This window comes from Phascolarctos cinereus, unplaced genomic scaffold, assembly GCF_003287225.1.
Source record: "Phascolarctos cinereus isolate Bilbo 61053 unplaced genomic scaffold, phaCin_HiC Scaffold_4;HRSCAF=312, whole genome shotgun sequence".
Taxonomy (NCBI): Eukaryota; Metazoa; Chordata; class Mammalia; order Diprotodontia; family Phascolarctidae; genus Phascolarctos; species Phascolarctos cinereus.
In genome coordinates, this window is record NW_027555847.1 from 364,268,124 (window position 1) to 364,291,865 (window position 23,742).

The 23,742-nt window shown below is 40.9% G+C and overlaps 1 pseudogene; it reads left to right on the plus strand.

The window, feature by feature from the left end:
- Positions 1–17,104: 17,104 nt before the first annotated feature.
- LOC110213383 (c-Myc-binding protein pseudogene) lies at positions 17,105–17,413 on the plus strand (annotated as a pseudogene).
- Positions 17,414–23,742: the final 6,329 nt, after the last annotated feature.

Genomic DNA, 23,742 nt, shown 5'->3' on the forward strand with positions numbered 1-23,742 from the left:
TTAGGAATACCTGGCAGCTGTGTGAAAAATGAGGAAAGAAGGCACCATCATCATCATTATAACTTGTATTTAGATGGTATTTTAAGGTTTGCAAGCCCTTGACATGTGTTAACTCATTTGATACTCAGAGCTATCACCTAAAGGTAGGTGCTATTAATATGACCACTTTACAGATGATGAAACTGAGACTGAGAAAGGTTAAGTGACTTGTCCACAGCCACACTGCTAATAAGTATATGGTCTTCATGCCTCCAAGTCCTGTGCTCTATCCACCAGCTGCCCCTGCATTTAGGAAGCTATTGCAATAGTGTAGGGGAGAGGTGATGAGGGTTTGTGTGAAGAGAAAGAAGGGGAGAGATATAAGGAATATTGTGGAAGTAGATTAACTGATTTGGTTTGTTTTGAAAGATGGACTTTGTTAATCTTAAGGCACCCTATAAATGGGAGGAATTAGTGTTGCTGTTGATGATGTTGAAGTTCAGGAAGTGATGGGGGACAAAGATGCTGAATGAGGTGGGTCTTTCCAATCCCTATGCCCCATGTGGGCCCAGAGAGATGAACAGAGGACTGGTTTTAGAGGAAGAGGGTTCAATACCTAGCAGTCCAGCAAGGGAAGCCCTGAGAAATCAGCATCTCTGAGACACAAGCCTGGGGGGCTTTAGAATTTGGGGGGAATAATGCTATATAGGAACTGAGTTTAACTGTGCATCTCATCCCCTTTCCCTAGACTGAGTTAATGCCAGGGCTATTTCCCTCCCACCCCCAGGTATTGGTGAAAGGTCTTTGTATATTTTCTTTTGTTATAGCTTTGAAGTCAATATTCCTTTGTAAATGCTAATCTGACCTAAAATTGGGGGAACAAACTCTACTGGTAGGGGCTAGAGCCTATGGTGACTTATGTGACCTTGGGCAAGGGATAACTTTCCTTGGCTTCAGTTTTCTCATCTGTCAAATGACAGGTTGGTCTATATGGGCTCTGATGTCCCATCCAGCTTGAAATTTTTTATCTTGTGTGTTTATGGTAGAAACAAAATTTTGGATTTGGAAAAGATAGAAAGGTTCTGGTAGATGAAATGCATTTTTGTTCGCCATGTAAATTAGCAGCATTAGGGGGAGGTGCATAGAATAAGCAAGGAAGAAACTAATTTCAATAGAGAGAAATTTGTCTTTTTAACAAATTATCTGGATTTCTGCACAAAAGAGTATGGAGAGAGTATCTTTGTTTTCCCTCTAGCCCAGCATGGAATTGTCTCAAAATATCTCTGGATATTTATAAGTCCCAAGTGCTCCATTCTAGTAGGAAGTAGATCAGATCCCAGGCTTCTAAAAGATGGGATACCACAACTACCAGGTTACAGATTTCCAACCTAGCAGGAAGCCCAGGTCACATACAATTCGCGTGTGATAGGGTGGTATAGAGGGAAAAGCTCTGGATTAGTCAGAGGGCCTGCGTTCAGACTTTAGCTCTTCTTATTTGCCTGAGGGATCTGACACAAGCCAAGTCTCCGCCCCCCCCAAGATCAGTTTCCTCACGTGTAAAATGAGGGGGTGTCAACGCTAAAGACCATGACCTTGGAAATCACCTGGTGTAAATTCTTCATTTTTCACATGAGAATATTGAGGCTCAGAAAGATGAATATTTTGTCTAGGGTCACAAGGCTAATTAGTGGCAAAGCTGGAACCAAAAAGAATTGAGGGGAATAATATGAGATAAGCCTAGAAAGGAAACTTGGAGCTAGACTGAGTAGAGCCTTGAATATCAGGTTAAGTAGTTGGTCATTTGTTTGTTAACTAAGTGATGGGTATAGAGAATAGGCCTACAAGTCATGAACTCAGGTTCATGTTCCATTTCTGACAGAAACAGGACATGTGACTCTGCACAAGTCACTTAACCACTCACTGTCCTAAGAAAAACTCTCAGACTAAGAGAGAAAGAGTAGGTGCCATTCTGCATTGGTAGAGAGAGTCCCCCCAACTAGTTATACCAATGAAATCACAGATTTGGTGTTTTGTGTTGTCTTTGTTTTTGTTTTATAAAGCAATGGGAACACATTGAAGATTTTTGAGCTAGGTATCTGCGTGGCCAGTTCTGTGCAAGACAAAATTTTTTTGACATCATTGTGAAGGATTGTTACTGGAAGTCATTTCCAAATCAGCATCTCCAATTTGATTTATTTAAACAAACTGTTGTCCAAAACAAAATAGAAACAGATAAAAGAACAGACTTGAGCACATACTATTATTATTTTCTAACAAGAAGGGAAGATGATCACCTAAAGAGAAAAGACAGTAACTGATAACATCCCATATGTTCTCTTAGTATCCTCAGAATATCAAAATATGTAGAAGAAGGCCCCCAGAACATTATGTGGACCTCCCTGTGGTAGACAAGAGTTGCCCATGATAGACAGGCATGGATGCATTGCTATCTGGACTGTTGGAGAGATTACCCCCATCAATGAATGAGATCATGAATTCTTCAAAGTATCAAAGGAGAGCAGGATAGATGATAGAGGAGAAAGACTGCAAGCAAGTAGTTTAGATAGGCAGCTACTAGAATGAATCAGCCAGGAAATGATAAGGGCGTGATCTAGCCTGGTATCCATGGAAATGTGATCCTCACAATAATCCTTTGAGATAGGTTATGTTAACGATAACAATAGTTCATATTTATAGAGATTATTATGGTTTACAAACTGCTTTTCTTATCCAGCCCTATGCTTAGTGCAAATATCATTATAAGTAGAGGCAATGGGAAGAAGGCTAGATTTGAAATCAGAAGACCTGGGTTCAAATCTTGACTCTGCCACTCACGATGTCTGTGACCTTGGGCAAGTCATTTAACCTTTAGGACTCCAGGTCCTCAAAATGAGGGGTGGGACTAGATGGTCTCTAAGATTTCTTCCAGCTTTGATCCCTATTTTAAAACTAAGGAAATTGAGGTTCAGAGGGTTTAAGTGACCTGATAAACCATACAAATTAGTAAGTGGTAGAATCAGAAACAGAACCGCAAGCCCCTCAACACCAGGAATGCTCTCTTATGCTACACCATTTCCCTCCAGGTACAACTGGAACAGCTCGGGAGTATCAGATAAGGCATCTCTTTGGCCTGTCCTTCATCTGTCCCCAACATTTAGACCCAAATGAAATCAGGCTAAATAAACATCAAGGGCATCCTTGGAAGAAGAAGAAAAGTAAACAAAGGAGAATGTATATTTGTTCTGTGAATGCTTTTGTGTAAATAGGGGTGAGTAGTTCTACCTCCTGGGCCTAGGTGATTGGGAGGGGTGTGTGTGTGTGTGTGTGTGTGTGTGTGTGTGTGTGTGTGTGTATGTGTTATCACTTCAGAAGTTGCTTATGAAGTCAGCACAACCTTTTTTTAGCTGTTCCCTGAGTCACTGTGGGGAAAGGTGTTGGGGTTGGTGGGGTGTAGTAGAACTGGGTGGAAGGAGGGAGCAGCTTGGTGGCTCAATGGAAAGAGTGCTGGGCCTGCAGTCAGGAAGACTCACCTTCCTAAGTTCAAATCTGGCCTCAGATACTTACTAGCTGTGTGACCCTGGGCATGTCACTTAACCCTGTTTGTCTCAGTTTCCTCATCTGTAAAATGAGCTGGAGAAGAAAATGGCAAACCATTTCAATATCTCCACAAAGAAATCCCGTGATAGGGTCATGAAGAGTTAGAGATAACTAAAAATGACTAAACAACAACATGGGATTTGGAAAGGTGAGCACAGAGCTGCAAATACAATTCTATGTTGTACTTTAGGGAGATGGAAAGATCAGATTTAGTGATATAGAATTTACAGTGAGTAGCAAATTCTAAAATCATCACTCCCACCTCAGTTTACAAAAGAGGAAACTGAAGTCCCTTAGAGATTAAATGATTTATCCAAGGACACACAGGTAGTAATGAGCAAAGATCTGAACTAAAGTTGAAGCATAATTAGGGTGGGAGAATTGGGTCATTGCCCCAGGGAATGACAATTTAGGGGATACCAATAGCACCATCCCAGGGCCTACTTCTTCCCATCGGCAGCTAGGGACTCCCAGCCCCTCAGCTCCCACCCCAAGACAGCTGCTCTTCCCCATTCTCTGCCCCTGTTCTATTTTCCCTTGGCCAAGAAAAGAAAGGCCTCCGAGCCCAGTTCTTTACATACTCAATGCAGTATTCTTCCCACTCTAGACCAAATTAGTCAAAGGGTGTCACTCCCTCATTAGCACCAGGTTTATACCTCTCTACTCCTGTCAAAAGTCAGTTATTCTTCAGTCAAAAATGCTTCTGACTTTGCTTATTTTCCTTTCTCTTTTTAAAGCATGGCATCCAAGGAGTCAAGGTTGATAAGACTGAGGGCAGAAGACAAACAATGAGCTGATATTTTGTGAGCAGGATCAATGGCTCCAAAGCTGCCACTTCCCATTCAATCTCCTCCAGCACGGGGCAACATCTTGGCAAGAACCAAGGAGGGACATTTTGCCCCAAGTCCTGATAGAACTTGCCCCATACCATCCTGCTTTTTGACTGGTGTGTCTGAAAATGAGAAGAAAATGAATTCACTGGGGAGACTCTTTCACTGTGACAGGGAAGACAAAGAGGCGGGGAAAGACCAAGGGACTGTTTGAGGGGAGTGAGCTTAGTCAGACCCGCAGCAAAATTGAGCAAAACAGGAACCTGGGAAAAATCCACACAGACCCTCTCTTAATGACATTCCGGGTGTTTGCTGGCTTTCCTCCAATTTATAGGAGACAGATCTGGCAACCACAGAGGCTGAGGCCTTCTCTGTTGGTGACACTGTCACACTTGTCATCAGAGAGAGGACGGTGGATGAAATGGCAGCCTTGGCAAAGTAGCTGCTGAAGAAGACACTCTGCTTGCTCCTTTCATAAGATACTGACATAGAAAATGAGATGCAATCTCTAATCTATGTGTCAGGCCAAGTGCTCAACAACTGAGCAGCTAGGATCATTTCTTGCAACCTGACATTTTAGATTCATAAGAGTAGGGCATTTTCAAGCTGTACTTTTTAGCGTTGGTGGGGGGAGTTGTAATAATAGCCAGCATTTGCATAGCACCTTAAGGTTTGCAAAGTGCTTTACCTGTTATCTCATTTGGTCCTAACTAGCACCAGGAGGTAGGTGCTATTATTATACTCATTTTATAGATAAATGGAGGTCAAGTGACTTGCCCAAAATTACACTGCCAGTAAGTATCTGAAGCAGGATTCAAACTCAAGTCTTCCTAACTCCCAAGTCCAGCATGCTACCCACTGCACTACCTATGAAACATATACCAAAAAATATGGCTCAGATTCAGTAATTTCCTGAACAATGAATCCATTCCTCCCCCTGAGCTCTGGAAGGTCCAAAACTATGCCTTCAAAAGTTGGTGGGGTTGGGGACGGGGATAACTTCCTCTCCATGGCTCTCTGGGGGGTGGGATAACAAACATCTCCAGTCCAGTGAAAATCCATGAGGCACTTTCTGTATTGGTTCATTTATAACAATCTGACCCCTTATCGGAGATTGACAAACATGAATGAAGGCACATTGATGCCAGCTCCTACTTGGTAATGGTACAGAGCCCCACTTCCAGTGCAAAGGGAAATGATACAAGTAGCACAAATTGTACAGCTAGATGGAAATCATCCTGCCCAATGCCCTCAATTTAGAGATAAGGAAACCTAAGTATAGAGAAGTTAAGTGAGTTGTCCAAGGTCACACAGCTAGCCAGGATTAAATGCTGGGTCTCCTGACTTCCAGCTATTCTCTTTAGCTCTTTGTGCCCTACCAAATGGTCTCCTTCCATGGACTCATTTCTCCTCCTCAAACTCAAAAGGAAAAAAATAGATTTTGCATTTTCCACCTTTTCTCGATGACACACAAGTACCTTGGAAAATGACCCCAAAGCAAGCTAAAAGACGAATGAGATGGAGAAAAGAGAAGAAACAAAATGGGCTACAAAGACTTCCAGTTCAATCCCACACTTCTCCCCCTTCCCTAATTGCTGGAAGAAAAGATGCAGCTAAGGAGGAAGGCACTCCCATCCATGCAGGTCTACGAGGGCAAACTCAGGCTGTGTTTCCCCCCCTGAGAAAGGAGAATACAGCTATTTGCCAACCAAGGTCATAGAATCCATGGGGTGGGAAAATTTGCTCTCTCTTAATATTGCCCTTTCAGTTGATCTAGGGATCCTGTTAAGAGGTGTTACCTGCAGCTTAAATTACAAATTTGGTAGGTTTTATATCCTGGGTGCTGGATCTTTGAACTTGCTGAAAATGGGCTCCCAGGCTGGGAAGGATAGATGGACGGGTCCTTTGCATTGACCCTTACCCTTCATCCTGAAGATTGCCTTCCCAAGGCTGACTGAGTAATTCATCCCTATTCTTTCAGGCCTTGATTTTAGTTTCTTTGGCTCTCACTGACAGAACCTGAAACAAGAGACACCCTCCCCTTTGTGGAACAGTTATAAATTCACAGCTTAGCAGATTTCAAGCTGATTGCCTTTTCTCAGGTTGTCTCTCTGTAAATGAGCCTCTTCAGAGATGACGGATGGCTGAGTTCCTCCAAAACATAAATTCTCAGCTAACTGGAAGCATCACCTCAAACTACTTAACAATTTTGCTTCAGAGCCAACTGAAAGTTCAACTCCTTTGGATGACATTGTTCCCTGGTTGATAATTTTTAATCAATGAAAATTGTCAGCGGGAGCCAGAGTCTCCCAATCTCTCTGGGTGTCATGGAGTATATGGAGGCTGGGAGCTTTGGGCTCACCTCATCTCCTGAATAAACATCAACATAAAAGGCTATCCTTTGTTCTTCCTGTCAAACCTAAATTTAGCAAAATTAGGATATAGATTTTCCTTTATTCTCTGTGATCACAAATGTAATGTCAGATTTTTTTTTTCATTCTCCCAGGGAGCTTTTCATCCTTCCTTTTATTCGGTGCCAAGGTTGTCAGAACCATAATATATTCATATTTTTGACCTCTGGGGAAGACAATATCCATAGGGTCATAGAGTGTTATTGGATGTCAAGACTAAAATTCACTGCTCCAGGTCCTTTACAATGTTACATTTAATCAGACCTCTGTAATTGTGGCTGGAGCATTGGCGGCTATAATTAATCCTGGAGGGCAGCCCCTCCTTATTAGTAATTATTCAATATTTATGCATTTCCCAAGGTCCTGAACATAGAAAGCACTCGGACTCTAGGTTGAGTTTTCTTGGCAGGAAAATGGAAGCCTAAAATTTCTGCTACTGTGATTGTATTACGGCCATAATGGGGAAGACGGGATAAGGAATGGATCGGGGAAAAGAGCTTCCTTGAGGATGCCCTTCCTCTCCTCCAGCTGTGTGATTGCCTTACCCTTGTGTGGCTCCTTTACCCAGAATGCCAAGGCATAGACTAGCCCCTGGAGCTTAATCATTTTCTGAGAATTGTGTGGAGAGGCCTCATGAGGTCTGGGGAACAATTAATCAATGCTAAATAATAACAATAGTAATTCTGTGATTCAGAGAAAGAAAGAATGAATCCTTCATTCGCGACCTGCATAGATGTCGAATGGACCCTCAGAGCAAAGCCCAGGAGCTCATTAGAATTCCTTTCAGGCTACATCTATGGGTGGCCCTCACGGTGCTATATTGTCCCTGTCATTTCAAACGGCTTGAAAATTGCTTTTGTAACCCCCATTTTAATTTGGTTGATTTGTCTTCCTCCTCCTTCCTCCATCCCTCCTGTCATCCTGGTTCGAAGATCCTTATAGCCCACAGGGGACCTGGGTGGAGGGAAATTTTGAGAACATGTCTTCACTTGTGGCTGCAGGATCTCTGACCTTAAGTCATTTTGCACGCCTAAAACTGTAGCTAGAAGGTCAGACGTTGTTGAAATATGGACTTCTTGTTAATTGATTTGTACAGATTTAATAATTATCATGGGATCATAGATCTTGATGGTATCTCTAAGGCCATCTAATCCAGCGCCTTCATTTGACAGAGGAAGAAAATGGAGGCCCAGAGAAGTAACTTGCTCAGTCTCACACGAGTAGCAAGCATGAGAGGTGGTCTTTGAACCCTGGGCATCTTGCTCCTTAGCATCACAGTACCTCCTTACATTAATAACTTATAATTATATAGGGCTTATGTTTCCATATCACTTCTATATATTTCCTACCATTTGATACTGTGAAATTAGCTCTGTGAAATCAGCAGGGCAGGTGTTCTTATCCCCATTTTTCTGATGAGGAAATTGAGGCAGAGAGAGGGCAAGTGGCTGGTTCCCATGGCTAGTGAGGGGAAGAACCAAGAAAGAATCCAGGTCCTCTGATTCCAAATCCAGAACTCTACACATTTGTGTGCATTCAATATCAATGATATTGCTTGTCAATAGAGATGATTTGTTCCTCTAACGCTGCTTGCTTTGTCCACACGTAGGCTTGTCAACTCCCCCCGCCCCCAACCCTGAAGAACCAAATGTCACATAGTCAAAAGCTACTTTGTTTCCACTCTTCTTACTGGAGTTCTTAGTTTAAAAAACTGGCCTATTCAGTGTTCTTCATAAATGGCATTCAATCTCCCATTTTTGTGCCTTTGCACAGGGTACCCACAAGGTCTCTGTACTCCTTTCTCAATTCTGCCACTTCAGATTTTTAGCTTCCCTTTAGTTTTAGCTCAATATTTACACAGAGCCTTTCCAGATCCTCCCAGGCTCTAGCATTCCCGTGCACTCACTTTTTGATTTTTTTTTTTTACTATATATCCATTTTGCTTTACCTATAGGTGTATAACATGTCGTTCCCCTGAAAGAGCATGTGCTACTTGAGGGCAAGGTGGTATGATTTTTTTCATTGTATCTCAAGTCTAGCAGAGTTCCTGGCATATACAAGAGCATATATTATAAATGCTCTTAATTGATTGAGTTCAAAAAGACAGATTAAATGCCTGTGAGCTCTGTCTAGTTAGCTGGCTATTCTAGGTTCCAAGGAGTTTGCCTTTTAGAAAGAAAGTGTCTTCTAGAGTCAGACCACTTCATCTTTCTTTGTGTGTCACAGACCTCTTTGGTAGTCTGTTGAAGAATACTGTGTAAATAAATACATGAAATAAAATGGATACAATGACAAAGGAGACCAATATATTACAATAAAGATGACTTTTTCCTGTCTAAGTTCGTGGACCCCCAGAAATCTATCCAAAGACCTCAGCTTAAGAGCCCCTTTAATCTAGAAAGAAAAACCTCATTGATTGAAGGCCCTGAGAGTGGACACAGTCTCCCTGTGGGGAGAAAAGTGGCTGAGTTTTTTTCCTGTCTGATACCAGGTGTGTAATAGATTTAACTCTTTCAATTCAAAGAGCTAGAGCTTAAGCACTGGGGCTCTAAACTGAAGAGGGATGGTAAATGCTACTCCTTGCAGTTCTCAGCCCCTCAGCTGGGAGCTACAGCTGAAGCCAAAAGGCAGAAGCAGTGAGAAGCTCCAGCAGGGGAGCAGTGCGCAGCAGAGACTGTGTGAGCTCAGAGGCTGCACGCCATGCAAGATCAGGTGGTATGAGGCCCAGAAGGAAAATAGGATAGCATCAGAGTCCTCACATTGTTGGAGCCAGGAGCTGCCCCTACATGCATGCATCGTGGTCACACACTCCCTTCATAAGCATTATTAAATTATAGATTTTGATCTGGAGGGGCCCTTGGAGGCTATCTGATCCAACTCCTTCATTTTATATAGTGGACCTTGAGACTCAAAGATATTCATTGACTTGTGCAAATAATTAATGTCAGGAGAGGGGTTTGAACGCAGCTCCCCTGATTTCCAATCCAATTCTATACAGCTATCCCACACCACCTTCCAGGTTCCCTCTACATAGATTGTGTCTATTTCACATTAAGTATAGCAATTCTCTTTCCACTGTTGCTGTATGCATTTGTGGGAGAGCATGCCCCAGGTTTATGGGGGAAATGTTCTATGGTCCTATTCTTACTATGCTATTTCATTAAATGCCTTTGTTTTGAAGTGATCATATCTTTTGACTGACCAGTAAAAGCAAACCAACTATTAGGGGTTTATGAGTTATGGAGTTTTATTTTGGGGGCTTTTCTGAGTACTTGCAAACCCACAAAATACCACATATATGAGGTCTAATGTGTGCCCCAGGAGCCACAATAACAACAAACTCACATTTACATAGCACTTGAAGTAGAGGAGCATTTTCTCAAAACAATCCTGTAAGGTAGGCAGTATGAATATTATTAATCCCATTTTATAGATGAGTATACTGAGGCTAAGAAAGGTTTAAATGACATGCCCATGAAACCAAAACTAGTCAATGTTAGAGTCAGGATCTAAACTCAGATCCCATGACTCCAAGTTCATCGCTCTTCCCAATATAAAAAGAAAAGAGAGAGCAATCAGATTCAGTTGGGCCCAATTCCTTTTCTCCAGATTGCTGCAGCCTGGAGATTGTCTGAGCACCTGCATGAAATCAGTCCCGTGCAAGTGGAAATGATACAAATAAATAAAATAAAATTTGTATCTGTGGCAAAAAGAAAAAAAAGGCTCAGAGAATGATTACATTCTAGTAATCAGCTTGCAAGGACAGCCTCATCTTTACCCGCTCCTCGACTGCCTTTAAAAAAAAAAAGCAAACAGAAATCTCGGTGTTTTTATCTGCACAGCCTCCGGCTGAAATCCTGTGGCCCCAAGCTCACTTGAAAATAAATTTCGATCCAAGTCCTTCCAGAGTTGCCTCATTAAGTTTTTCTGTTCATCCTTGTCAAGATTTCCCATTTGACCACTGCAGCATTATTTCCCCGGTAGGCCATCTCTGGGGAGGGAGGTCAGCAGTGGGGAGTCGGGCTGCCCAGACAGAAAATGTTTAACGAGGAGTTGCTCACCAGTTCTGGCTGTCCACCCCCTCCTAAAGCTCACACTGAAGCAACACATTTCATTTAACGAGGCCTCCACCCCTCCCCCTATAGCCTGCTTCTTCTTCCCCAAAGCCCTCCCTATTACCAAGTCTAGCCTTGACCCCTTTGGGGACGAGAGTGGGGAGGGGGGCTGCCTTTCCAGGACCGAGCCTAGTCAGACATGAAGGAGCTTGGCCTCAGGTCCCCGGAGCCAGGGCCCTTCAAGCCAGACCATTGGCCTCCTCTTGGTCCAAATTAGAATTTACGGTGACAATTTATACAAGTTACATCTTTTATTTAATATTCCAGCATTTCTTCCCCAAGGTTTTCAGTTCACACTGCTCTAGTCAGAATGATGGTTTTTTTTTCTTCTTGCAGCCTCTTTTTGCATTATTAGCATCATTTATTGTTTTAATGTCCTCTATTTGTAACCTGTATACATCATTTCTCTGAGGTTCCCAGAGCAGCTACAAGCTATTGGGGAGCCTTTCATCCCCTCAATAGTCAATATGCTGTGGGGTTTTTCTGGGCAGAGAAATAACCCTAGTTTGTTGACAGTTTTAAAACTAATGCCAAGAAGCACCCTGAGAAAAGACCGAGGATACCCATGCAGATGTAGCTAGGCTTTCTCCTTCTGCCTTCAAGCACACTCACCGAGCCATCAAATGTGAGAGCCACAGGTGACCTTAATACTCATTTCATTCAACTCCTTCCCTTTGCTGAGGAGGAAGCCGACTGGAACCGCCTTGTGTACTAGTCACATTGCTTTTTTTCAAATAAAATTTTATTTTTCCTCAATTACATGTAAAAATTATTTTTTTAAAAGTTTTGAGTTGATAAGAACAATCACTCACTTTTCGTAGCATTTTAAGGCTTGTAATGCACCTTGCTAACAGAAACAATGACCTGAGCAGTTAATGGAAGTTGTATTATTTCCAATTCTGAGATGAGGAAGGGGCAGCTAGGTGGCTCAGTGGATAGAGCATCAGACCTGGAGTCAGGAAGACTCATTTTCCTTAGTTCAAATCTGGCCTCAGACACTTGGCAAGTCACTCAACCCTGTTTGCCTCAGTTCCCCATCTGTAAAATGAGTTGGAGGAAAACAATGACAAATCACTCTAGTATCTTTGCAAAGAAATCCACCAAGTGTACCAAAATGGGGTCACAAAGAGTCAGACACAACTGAAATGACTGAACAATAACTACAAAAGATGAGGAAACTGGGTGACATAACTTGCCCATACTCAGCTATCAGTAGTCTGAGATAGGATTCAAACTCAGGTCTTCTGACCAGGGAGACACATTTAATAATACCATAATGGGCTCTGTGAGTGCACGGAGGCCTCGGATGCTGTTTTCCCAGGGGGAGAGCTGGGAGAGCCTACTTCTAGGACAGCTGTAATGTAATATAGAACAGAAATGTCTTGCAAAGTATGGAGCTTCCATAGAACTCCTGTAACTGGTTCTGGTCCACTACACCATGCGGTTACGAGGTGGAGCAGGTTTTTAACTGGCTGTGTAGTTGAAACTGAGTCAGCATTGGCCAAGCCTTTTTTGGACATTCTCGTTCCATCTTCACTCTGGTGGTGGGATTCCTTTATTCATCTCATCTAGTGAGAGACTTGGGGCCTTCTCTCTGAAGCCATTCAGCCTTCTGAAAGGGCCTCTACATAGGTTCTTTTGCCTTTTAGGTGAAGGAATTGAAGCCTCTGAAATTGGGAGTTTTAAAAGGTCAAGAGAACACTTCAGTGTTCTAAGGTTCTAGAATTTTGATTTTTGCAGCAAGCTCAGCATTGATACCCCTAAAAGCAGAGCACGACCTTCTAAAACTAGTCCAGTGGTAGGTGAGATGAAGTCTCCTCCAGCAGCCCTTGCTGCAGCTGGACATGAACTGAGTGGGAATGTTGTTATGTATGCTAAGGATAAACCTACTCTCCCCAGACATGAAGTGGTTTGGGGAAGGAATGAGTCCCAATAGTGTTGGAGAAAGATGTTTATGCTTTGTTCTTGCTATGTCTTCAAATTAAATATCCCTTTATATAAACCAACTGATGTTAAGTGACTAACTGGAACTGGGGCACTATTTATTGGGACCTAACAATATTGTGGGCACAGTCTGAGGGGGTTTGAACCGACAGCAATAGAAAAGTACTATGCCCAAATCCCTCAGGGTACCCTAGAATCCAGAAAGATGTAGTCTGCCAGGCTATGAAGGATTTAGCTACAGTGTACCCATTACTGCTACAACAACAATAGTCACAATAGCTGGCATTTATATAGTACCTAAGGTTTGCAAAATGCTATGCAAACGTGTTTTCATTTGATCCACAGAATAACCCTCTGAGGAAGATGTTATTATTTATTCCTTTTTTATAGATAAGGAAAGTTAATAAAGAGAGATAAGACTTACTCAGGGTCACATAGCTGATAAATGTCTAAGGCAGTATTCAAAATCAGATCATCCAAATTCAGTGATCTGTCCAGCTTGCCTTTGGATTTAAGAAAGTCCAGAGTCTTATTCTTTCAGTCTAGAGCGATAACTAATGTGAATCAATCAGGGCTTGTTCAGGACACCAACATCTGGGAATGGGAGTAGAGCAGGGCACATTTCTCTGTAGCAGATTTCCAGTGGGCCAACCCATCAGCCTGCTTTATGGGATGACCATCTCTAACTCCCATTAGCAAATTTGGCCCAGGTATAATAATTCTTAGTTGTAGCCCTGAAAAAGTACAGGAAGAAGAAGAAGAAGAAGAAGAAGAAGAAGAAGAAGAAGAAGAAGAAGAAGAAGAAGAAGAAGAAGAAGAAGAAGAAGAAGAAGAGAAGAAGAAAAAGAAGAAAAAGAAGAAGAAGAAGAAGAAGAAGAAGAAGAAGAAACATTTATATAGTATTTGATATATATATATACCAGGTACTATGCTAATCACCTTACAACTATTATCTTGATCCTCACAACAATCCTGGGACATTGGTGCTATTATTATCCCCATTTTATAGATGCAGAAACTAAGGCTGATAGAGATTAAATGACTTGCTCAAGGTCACACAGCTACTAAGTATCTGAAGCCAAACTTGAACTCAGGTCTTCCTGACTCAAGGCTTAGCGTTCTATCCACTGAGCCACCTAGCTACCCCCACTTAAATGGCAGCAAAGGTGTCTTTTCATCAGTTTGTGCTTTTGGTAATGAGTCATTGGTGGGTGCTCTAGGTAACCCCCCATTGGATAGAGCTTGCTCTTGGGCAGACATTAAATTGACTTTTCACAGGTTTGCATTCAATAGATGAACCTCTTTCCCATACTGGCACTTCTTGGATTTTTGTTGTTGTTTTTGTTGTTCAGGACATGGGCTACACAGGCCCAGGTTCTTTCCCATCTGAGGGCCACTGACAGACAAATAGGCCGTGTGTGTGATGAGCATAACAACAGCATTCTGTGGAGAATTGAGTAAATAGTTAACACTCATAACTGTTATAAGCTTCCCCAGTGCTATTCCTGTTACCTATGGACTTACTGGAGCTTTGGACCCCAGCTCAAATTTCCTGGTAAAGATTTCTGTACTAGTCTTATCAACAACCTTGCTTCTTAGGCTCAGCCCTGGTTTCTTAAGATTGACTACCTTGGTAACAACTCAACCCGAACTTGACCCCACATCAATGAAACCCACTGAACCCTGACTCCTACTCTGGGCCCTGGTTGCTGAGTGCAGTTGCTGAAACCCTAGCCAGTATGAAAGTAGACTGGAGAGCTGAGGGGAATCATTTAAGCTATCTATGCCAGAATAGTTTGCTATCAGGAAAATTGTATCTTTAGGACCTGAAACATCCAATCAATCTATCAATCAACAAGTATTTATTAAGCACCTCCTGTGTGCCAGGTTCTGGGATACAAAACTTTGACCCAATTCAACAGCTAACCATGTAGCCAAGACCCTAAAGTAGGGGAGGCAGTGTGGTAATGAACACTGGATTTGCAGTCAGATGACCTGGGTTCAAATCCCAGACTTGCCCATTATTACCTATGTAAGTTGATTTACCTTTGTGGGCCTCAGTTTCCTTGTCTGTAAGATGAAGGGGTTGGACTAGGTGACCTCCAAGGCCCCTACTTGTTCTAAATCTAAGGGCCTGTGTACAGGGCTATTCATTAGAAGGAGAAGCTGAGCAATTAGGGCATTAGTTGGCAATTCATTGTTAGTGGGACAATCCTCAGTAAGGCCCTCTTTCATGCTCACATTTTTCATTATCAAACCAATGGTTCCCTCCTTGGCCTTGACCAGATTCCTAAGGCAGGCTCTGAAATAGAGCTAATCATCTTTGTAGTAAAGGGTTTGGGGAGTCACAGGTGAAAGTCACAGAAAAGCACTCACTCACTCTTCATTTATTTTGTTGCAAATTCATTCATTCATTCATTCACTCAGCAAAATTGCCACCAGCTCAGTTTTCCACCAGATAATGTACTGAATTAGAATATTCAAAATGTTGGGAAGGTTTTTAATCCATTTTAAAACCCTGAACTGAATAAGAATCATTGCATGAAAACAAAACTGAAAAATAGAATCTCCCTAATTTGTTGTACAAGGGCAACACTTTATAATTTCCAAAGCATTTCCATTAATTTCATTGATATTCCTTACCCAGTTATGGGTGGCCTATTATCTGCTTTACATTAGCTCCAACTGGATAGTGCATTCCAAGGATGTAATCCCTTTTTGTATTGCACAAGACAAAAAAAAAAGGAAAAGAAAGAAAAGAAGAAAATCAAAATCTGTCAGCTCCAGCATAATAAGGAAGTCTTACCTTGCTGCAAACATACAGAATTCAATGGACAAGGCTTAGCAAAGAGGAGTTGTGCTAAAACTGGACCAGGATTTGGTGTGTTTATTTCTCAGAGGTCTTGTAGGAAGCAAAGTAAGAAAGAAAAAAGATAGATGCATTTTCTTAAAATTATCTCTCTCTTTTTTTTTAAACAGAGAGGTGGTTATTAACCTACTTGAGAATGAGTTCACATTCCCATTGAAGCTTAGAGACATGGCTTGATGTTCATTACTCTACTCCCAGATGAACAGTAAGTCTCCGGAACGGTACTTACAGCCTGTAATAATATTACCGCTCAGTCTACTACATGGTCCCTTAGTCATTTTTTCAATTAAAAAAAGGACCGATGCTCTATTAACCTTCTGCCTGCTACTCCATCCTTCATATTGCCTTTGGACTGGGATTGCAGGACATGTATTAAAAAAAGGCATATATTACTGTAAACCACCTCCAAGTTTTCTGTCATTAGAAAGATGAAGTATCATTTTTTCATTTAAAAATACGAGACAGTTTGTCAAATTCACAGCCCCTGGACCTTCCTGGAATCTCTTTGTTACCAAAGAGATGCGGAGTAACTCCCACCCACTTGGCTTTGAGCTCACCTGCGATGGACTCTGCTGAAGATTTGTGGAGGAATAGTTCTGAGCTCAGGAGGCAGTGCTGGGCAGTATTGACATTTTGCTGACAGCCGCTCCTCTGTGAAACAGTGGCCTCTGCTTTCCAGATGCTGGGGCAGTAAATACAACCATACACCCCAATAGATCAGCCTCCCTCCAGGGGAAAATCTAGCTGCTTAGTGAGCCCTCCTTCCTGTTGGCTCACGTGGGACTGATGGAAAGGTCAGTGGATCACAAAGACCATACTGTGTATTCATTCATTAGAGCTTTCTTTACTTTCATGTCCCAAGTGGGGCTGCCCAAAGCAGCTGAGCAGTTAAAACCAGTTACTCAGAAAGGAATCTCCAACTTCTGGTGCTGGCATAGTCTGATGGCTGGAACTTTGTAATAATCATTTTCTCTAGGGCTGTTGGAGACACTCATTTTGTACATTGTTTCCTCAGATCACCAGGAGTGACTAGCTCTCCCATCCCTAATCATGGAAAGGGTGGCGGTGAAGATGGGGAGGGGAGAGGAAACATGGAGAGTCTTATAGGACTACCTTGTATGTGGGGTCAGCATTCCCATAATTGGCTGTTCTGAAGGGATCAAGAACCCAGTCTGCTGTCCTCCCTTCTAGGAAGGGGAAGGGCCAACAGTAAAGTTTCCCTATGCACATCTTGCCCACACTCTGTGCATTCTTATGAAAGATATTCTCTTTTGGAAGCATAGTTTAATTATGGTGAAATGAGAAGAGTAAGGCTATTTTTTAAAAAAGCTTTTATGGCCGTCCGCTGCTGCCGTTACTATGGCCTATTACAAAGCCGCCAACTCGAAGTGGGAGCAGTTCCGGAGGTACCTAGAGAAGTCGGGAGTGCCAGACACGCTCACCAAAGTATTGGCCCTGTATGAAGAACCAGAAAAGCCCAATAATAGCACACTGGATTTTCTAAAGCATCACTTAGGAGCTGCAACTCCAGAAAATCCTGAAATAGAGTTGCCTTGCCTAGAATTGGCAGAGGTGAAAGAGAAATATGAAGCTGCAGTAGAAGAAAACAAAAAGCTGAAAGCAAAGCTTGCTCAGTATAAACCGCTTCAGGAGAAGTGTGCTGAATAGGATTCTTCTTAGTTGAACAGGCACTGAAAACTGGCTTTGTATGATTGGCATAATTTGTATAGTATATTATCAGTCTTTCAAGGACAGATACTATAGAATTCTTCTAATATGTTAAATTCACTTATATTTAATTGTTATAAAAACATTTAGAATCACTAATAAATAAACTTAATATAATTTTCTTTGGCTCATAAAACAGGAAAATCAAAAACAAATCCTGAAGAATTCCAAACACACAAAAAAAGTTTTTATGACCCATCCCTGCGTTTCCTTCCTGTTGCCATTACAGTATATAGAGTGCTTGACTTACATCCTCACTGCCCAAACTTCCAAAGAGCTCTATAAGTAGAACTGGCCCTCAGCATAACTGTGAAGCTGACAAAATTTATCTTTGGCGACTCTCTATGCCTTGTCTTTCTACACCACCCTCCCCTTTCATGGTCACCTCCCCATCAGCTTTTGGTCATTGGGTGCCTTTTTCCCCTGTGAAAACCTGTTCAGTTTTGTTTTATAAGGAAGAGGGACAGATACCCAGGGTTTCCTTCTCTACCAGGTTAGCCTTAGGCTACATAAGTGTTGACGTGGAAGGATAGTACATCAAAAATCATGGAGTTGGACTTGGGAGATTTGGATTCTACTGCTTTCTCTGATATTAACGTGCTTTGTAACCACAGGTACATCACTCAGTCTTTCTAGTCTTTAATTTCCTATAAAATTGTGGTTAAATTCAGAACTCATTCAAATTTATTAAGTGCTTGCTAAATGTTCACTGTATTAAAAGCACTCTACTAAGTGCAGAACAATTCAAAAACAAATAAGGCATATCTGCTCTCAAAGGGTTTATGATCCAGTAGCAGAGATAAAATATATACAATTAAATATTTTATAAAATGGATTATGACGGGTGCATTGAAGAAAGAAAAGGGATAACTACAGCTCTGGGGGAGTTCCAAAGGGTGAGTGGTCACCTATAAATGGGGTAATCATAGAAGAGCTTGAGAAGAGAGTGGCATTAAGTTGAGCCTTGAAGGGTAAGATGGATAGAATTTCAATAGGTAGGTACAAGTGGGAAGAGTAAGCTCTTTTTGGCATAGGCACAAGATTAATTAGTCTTTAAAATTCTGTGATTTTATTAAAAACTTAACACACACACTTTAGGCATTCCTACCCCTAAAGGGATAAATTGAGAATATGGTGGAATTAATATAGGAATAGACTATATATGAGTCCTAGAAAACCTGTAGAGGACAAGATTAACTCTGAGGTCAATTCCAATGGATGTTTGTTTGGTCTAGAACCCCTGGGATCTGAGCTGACCTTAAGTCATCCAAAGAATCTTTCAGATCAAGGTTCTCTGTGTCTTTTCAGGATTAGAAGCCTATATCCTTCAATTCATGGTAGTCTAACATGTGTCAGAAATTAACCAGACTATGGCAGTATAGAAAAAAAAAGTAGAGTGACAGAGACAGAGAGAGAAAAACAGAACCAGAGAGAGACCTAAAGCAGAGAAAATGAGAGAGAGAGAGAGAGAGAGAGAGAGAGAGAGAGAGAGAGAGAGAGAGAGAGAGAGAGAGAGACAGAGACAGAGACAGAGACAGAGAGAGAATGTGTGTGTCTGGTTGGTTGCTGGGAGAAAGGATGGGGGTAGTAATAAAGGGTGAGAAAATATTTTCCCCTATTTAGTCAACTGCTCACTACCATTATTATCAAATAATGACAGCTCATATTTATAAAACATATTAAGATTTTCAAGCACTTTCCTCACAATTACTCTGTAAAGTAGATAGTACAAATTTTATTGCCACTGTTTTACAAATAAGGAAACTGAGCCTCGCTGAAGTTAAGTGTCTTGCCTAGGGTAATGTTAGCAAATGTCAGAGCTGGGTTTCAAACATATACATATTATCTCATTTAGCACCATGTTCTTTCCACTGCCCCACACATTCTCTCTATACTAAAAGTATCTAATTCAAATAAAATTGGATCCTGTAGACTGCATACTGACTTAGAAAATTACAAACTAACATTATCTATGTTCTATTGCATTTTTATTTTTTTTCCAAACACTTCCCAACTGCATTTTAACTGGGAGGTGGGGGGTAGAGGATGGAGCCTTAGGAGTTTTGCCTAAAGTCTGACACATCTGTAGTCTAGACCTCCACTTCCTACTGAACCTCAACATTCATGCTTCCCTTCAGGCCCAGGGCACAACCAGTGCAGCCAGACTCCTTTCTCCCAGAGTTGTGCTGTGCAATCTGACATGTTTACAAATTGTCTTGTTATTGTCCTCAGATGAGCATCTTCTCTTCCCGTTTTGGCTTTAAGTCCCTCAAGGACAGAGATCATGCCTTCTGTTTCTGCTATGTCCCCCAAAGTGCCTAGAACGGGGCTGAGCAGCACATGGTTGTTGCACAGTAATGATGTATAAATTGATTAATTTGAACTCACCAGCTGCAGCCTGACTACCTGAAAGGAACTGCCTCTCCCAGGCTCAGCTCTTGGCAATTGTCTCTATCTCCGTGAAGACAGGCCATGTTATCAGGTAAAGACTACAGGAGGAACCAGGACAGAATATAGGACTGAGATTGTCTTAAAATAGGGTGAGATTTCAAATAGTTCAGGCCAGTACCTCTGTGAGCATGCAAAAAAGTCAAGAAAAAGTATACTGAGATTAGTATCTGAGAAGAGAGATGTAAGAGCAACATGAAATGAAATTTATAAGAGCTGAATGTGAAGTCTATACCTTGGTGCCTCAAATCAACTATACCAATACAGAACGGGAGTGAGGAAAGGCGTGGTGTGAGGAGAATTTTAGCTGACAATAGTCATATGAAAAAGAACTGGGGGACTACCAGATATACTTTGAGTCAATTGTATAACATGCTGTATGCGAAAGAAAGAAAGAAAGAAAGAAAGAAAGAAGAAGGAAGGAAGGAAGGAAGGAAGGAAGGAAGGAAGGGGGAGAGAGAGAGAGAAAGAAAGAAAGAAAGAAAGAAAGAAAGAAAGAAAGAAAGAAAGAAAGAAAGAAAAGAAAGAAAGAAAAAGAAAGAAAAGGGAAAAAAAGCTAATGTGAATTAAAATGAATTAATACAAGCCTGGGGTCACTACAGTGAATAGAGTGCTTGACTTGGAGTCAGAAAACCCTAAATTTGAAATCTGGCTCAGACATTTAGTAGTTCTAAGCACTTTGGGCAAATTACTATACTCTCTTTCAGTTTCTTAATCTGTAAAATGGGGGATAATGATAACGAGGGATATGCTAGTAAATGCTTAACAACCAGCTCTCTAAAAATGAGACTTTTAAGTTTAATCTGAATTATTAACATTTTCCCCAACACTTTCTTAAGTCTAGATAATCAACAAAACAAGAAATTAAGCCCTGATTTGTAGTATTTGCTTATTTTTGAGGTGTAAATGCTTACATTGAAAATTTAACAATCAGCCCTCAAGAGCCTAAAGGATTTGGCTCCAGCACACCCCTAATAATAAGTGTATCATTTGCTTCAGAGAGCTGTCATAATGATCAAATGAGTTTGCATAGCTTGTCCCAAAAGTCTTGGTGCAGTTTAAAATTGCATTAAAATTTTTGGGACACTCTGACTACGTAAAATACTTTGCAAACTTTAAAATACTATATAATACCAATGGGGTGGTAGTGGTAATGATGATGATGATGTCCAGATCAAGATAATAGTTCCTCTGTATTTCTCCTTGGTCATACTATATTTGAATTACTCTCTTTGGTTGGGGGTGCAGAATTTTGGAAAGGACGTTGAAAAGTCAGAGAGCATCTAGGTGAGGACTACCAGGATCGTACGTGTACTTGATAATGTGCTATGCAAGGATCAATTGAAGGTGTTTAGCTTGGAGAAAAGATTATTTAGAATGGAGATATGATAGTTGTCTTCAAGCACGTGAAAGACTTTTACCTGGAAGACCAATCAGATATTTACTACTCGACCCCAGTGGGCAGAAATAGCAGCAATCATTGGCCATTTTTTGGCTAGGAAATGAGGAAAAACAATTAGAGCTATTCAAAAGTGGGATGAGATGCTTCATGGAGTACAGTTCTCCCATTACTGAGGGTCTTCCAGAAGATACTGGATGACAATTCTTCGGGGATGATATGCCCAAGATTCCTGTTTAGATACAGGTTGGACTGCTTGACCCCCAAGATCCCTTCCAACTTGAAGATTCCTTTAATCTCTGATATTAAATCTTTGATTCCCAGAAATAGCTGGAGGATGCACATTCCAACTGCCTCCCCCTCCCATATTATTTCTTTAGAGGCAAGATTCTGAGTATTGCGGGATAAGTTTCCCCTCACCAAATCCCTTTTGTTCTACTCTCCCTCTTCGTGTTTTTCTTCTCTCTCTCCTCTTCTCCTTGTTTCTCTCTTTACCTCTCCCCCATCTTCTTTTCTCCCTCCCACACAGATCCTCTGCACACATTCCAGAAGAATAGGAAGCTAAAAGCTGTTATTGTTTCTCTGTGGCAGTTCCCAGAACCTCTAACCGCACTGTCAGTCAAACTTCACTCCTAGTATATTTCTGTTTTCTCCCTGCAAGAGTGGCACAATCTGTCAGTGCAATGGTGGATGGAACAGAGAGAAGCAAAGAAGGGGAGAAGTAAATTTCAAATGAGAGGTGCACAAAAGATTTTGGAGGACTATTTATCATCTGATTGGGACTTCATCTCTCAGTGCTGTCAATAGATGGTGATCTTTTAAAAAAAATTACTATTTTTCAATGAACAAAAATCTGTTTTCTCTCTCTCTTACCTCCTCTGCAATGAAAATGAAACGAAACAAAACCTTTGTATCAACTATGCATAGTTGAACAAAACAAATTCCCACATTATCCATGTCCCAAAGATATATGTCTCAGTTTGAATCCTGAATCCATCACTTCTCTGTCAGGTAACATGGTGGTAGATAGCATGCTTTATTATGGGTCCTCTAGAATCATGGTTGGTCTTTGCATTGATCAAAGTTCTTAAGCATTTTAAAGTTATTTGTCTTCATAATATTTTTCTATATAACATGGAAGTATATATAATATATTAATCATTCCATATGACACATAATATGTCTAACATATAAATCATTGTATATTATGTATACTATGAACATAATATATAAAATATTGTATATAATTGCATGTGATATATACAATTATATATAATATACAAATCATTCTCCTGATTCTGCAGACTTCACTCTATATCAAGTTCATCTATGCCTTCCCAGGTTTCCCTGTAACTGTCCCTTTCATCATTTCTTACAGAATCATAGTATTCCTTTGCATTCATATGCCATAATTTGTTCAGCCATTCCCTATTTGGTGGGTACCTTTTTAGTCTCCGCTTCTTTGCCATAACAAAAAGAGTCGGTGAAAATATTTTTTTTGTACATGTAGCTTGTTTTCCTCTTTCTTTTCTCTCCTTGGTATCTAAGTCTAAAAGTGATAACATTAGGTCAAAGTGTATACACAGTTTACTAAAACTGGGGGCATGGTTCCAAATTGCTTTCCAGAATATCTGGACCAATTCACAGGTCTACAAATAGTACATTGATATACTTGCTTTCCTGTCATTTTCCCTTCTTTAAAAATCAACTTTGCTGGTGCAATCGGTGTGAGGTGGAACCTCAGAGTTGCTTTAACTTTCACTTCTTTAATGATTACTGATGGAATTCTTTTTCATGTGGCTATTGATAGCTTGAATTTCTTTCTCTGAAAACTCTGTTATTATCCTTCTACTATTGATCAATTAGGGTAATGGTTCTCATTTGTATAAGGTTGGATCACTTCCCTATATGTCTTGGAAATTCGATTTTTATCAGAGAAACTTCTTGCAAAGATTTTCCCCTAGCTACCTGTCTCCTAATTTTACCTCTATTAGTTTTGTTTGTGCAAAAACTTTAAAATTTTATAAAATCAATCTTCTTATGTTCCCCTGCCCCTTTTCTCTTTCTTTCCCTCACGCAGAGCCTACTCTCAAGTTCTTTTTTTCTTTCCTTTTAAACCTCTCCTTGTGATCCACCTTCTGTGGTCAGTTTTCAAAATGCTTAAGAAAAGTGGTTTTTTTCCCCCTTAGACAATTACAAATGACCTTTGCAAGTCATGCACTAGATTATACAGTATATCACAAATTTCATTGATGAAATACAGCTGTCAATGGTACTTCTTGATGCCATAGAATATATAACTTTTTTGCTTTCTTGGTGATAAACTTTTGTGTGTACTGCTGTGTTTTTCAGGGACTCCAGCAGCAAAGGAACACTTTCTTGGGATTAGGGGCAGTGAATAGAGCCCTGGACTTGTAGGCAG